The following is a 2,219-nucleotide window of genomic DNA, read 5'->3' as shown; positions in this document are numbered from 1 at the left end:
GACTGGGGAATGTATCGCCTCATGATTAACTCGGTTGTGTGATGCAGATACAGATACGGTGTCTCTGGCCATGGAGAACAACGACTTGCTCCTTCTTTCTGCAGAAAGTGACATCAATAGCCAGCGGTGGAATGAGAATGATGTGCTTACATATTTTGACAGTTTTGAGGATTTCTCCCTCTTCGATAGACTGGGGCACGAGTGTGCACCTTGATAGACCAGGGACGAGAGACGCATGATGCTTTAATCATGAAAAGAATGCAAACAACACTTAAAGGGAAAATTAGGAGAGGAAAGGAAAGTATAAGTTTGCTTTGGCAGACAACTGGAAGGAGAATCCCAAGGGATTTTACAGATATATTAAGAGCAAAAGGATAGCGAGGAAACAACATTGGCCTTCACGATGGTCAGCGTGGTCATCTGTAAATGGAACCAAAGGAGATTAGGGAGAACTTAAAAGAATATTGTTTTACTTTAATTTTCTCAGGAAACGGATGCACGATCTATATAACTAAGGTAAAACATTAGTGAGGTTATGGGCAATACTCTGATTGCAAAAGAGGGGGCAAATTGGGGTGTAAATACTTCATGGCCTCGTAAGGTATCTCTTTGTCCTTGTTGAAGGTTAGTGCAGAAATAGCAGGGGCGATTCTCATTTTGGTCTGGCACATAAATACCTCTGCAAACCAGGGATTGTTTGCTGGACTGTTCCGTTCCTTTCCTGCCTGAAACCGTCGCCTGCATCCTCGTCAGTATCCCCATCAAGTTCAACCGCTGGAGTGAGACCGGAGCATTGCCGCGCCAAGGGAAGAAACTATCTATCGTTGAGTTCGGAACTGTCTCTTTTTGTCCCCGTGTTTAGTGTCCGTGCTCCCTTTCTGCTGCCGTACCTAGATACAATATGTGACAAAGGCTTCTCTTTCATACTATTCATAGACATCATATCATTACACAGTTCCTTGAGAGAGAACAAGGAAAATAAATAATAAAATGCAGAATAAAGTGCAACAGCGACAGAGAAAGCACAGTGCGGGTAAACAATAAGGTGAAGTGTCATAACGGGGTAGATTGTGAGGTCAAGCGTCCATCTTTTTTCACAAGGAAACCATTCAATAGACAGAACAGCGAGATTGAAATTATCCTTCAGAATGTGGTATGTGTTTCCTTTTTCGTGATCATTCTGCTGGAGTCTAATTGGTTTCCTTCCACAAAAATTATCATGGTGTTTAAGAAGAGAACTGAGCAAGGATTAAGTATGATCGCACTGGATGGTGCAGCAGACTCGGCGCCGAATGACCGTGGCCATCAGACATTATCTGTGTCGCACTGCTCAATTGTGATATGCAGGAAGGTTTGGACCTGAACACTTCTGCATTTTAAGTGGGGATGTAGCTCAGTGGAAGAGCGCATGCTTTGCATGTATGAGGTCCCGGGTTCGATCCCCGGCATCTCCACGCTGGTGAGCATTGAATTTTGAACATTGCAAAACTCAAACCCAATCGTCAGGTTTGCAGTCGCACAATGATGCGTTGAGTCTCAACGTGGACAAGACGAAGGAGATGATTCATTCGCCCAGGGGACCGCTCATTACTGCAAATAAACGGCTCCTCCAGAGAGAGAGAGAGTGGACCACCAAACCCGCCCTCTGAACGCCACAAAGAACAGCAAGAAAGCGCACCGGTGTGTCCACTTCCTGGCTTCAGTGAGACCTCCCCAACCCCTCTTCAATCTGTTTTTATTTCACAGGAGCATTATTGAGCGAGCTCTAACCAGTTGCTAAACCGTCTGGTACGAGAATCGCAAGACATCCGACGGCAGGACTCTACAGAGGAGAGAGAGGACTGCTGACAGCAGCTCACTTTCACATTCAGACCCAGTGATTTGCGGACTATTGAAAACTGACGGAATTCTGATCTTCATTCGATCATATGGACGGATGGGGAGGTGAACGAGACTCGGGATTGGACAAAATAAATCCCGGAGTGTGGGTGTATTCTCCGCTGCACCTCAGACTGCGGTCGCTGCTCGTTATGTCGGAGACTGACCGAAATAGCATCCACAAATGGAGGAGAAATTCAGCGGGCCAGGCGGCATCTCGCACGAAACATCGACTGTTTACTGCTCCCCAGAGATGCTGTCTGATCTGGTGATTTGCTCCGGATTTCCAGCACCTGTGTTTATAGCCTAAATAACAGCCCGCTGACAGAGAGAAGGAAGGC

General features: G+C 46.2%; 1 non-coding gene across 1 annotated transcript; it reads left to right on the top strand.

The window, feature by feature from the left end:
- The first annotated feature begins 1,382 nt into the window (after window positions 1-1,382).
- On the top strand, window positions 1,383-1,454 carry trnaa-ugc (transfer RNA alanine (anticodon UGC)). Its single transcript has one exon. It is a non-coding gene; the product is annotated as a tRNA-Ala (tRNA).
- The last annotated feature ends 765 nt before the right edge of the window (window positions 1,455-2,219 follow it).

The sequence above is a fragment of the Mobula birostris genome, chromosome 28, assembly GCF_030028105.1.
Source record: "Mobula birostris isolate sMobBir1 chromosome 28, sMobBir1.hap1, whole genome shotgun sequence".
NCBI lineage: Eukaryota > Metazoa > Chordata > Chondrichthyes > Myliobatiformes > Myliobatidae > Mobula > Mobula birostris.
This window is presented reverse-complemented; position numbering and strand designations above follow the sequence as displayed.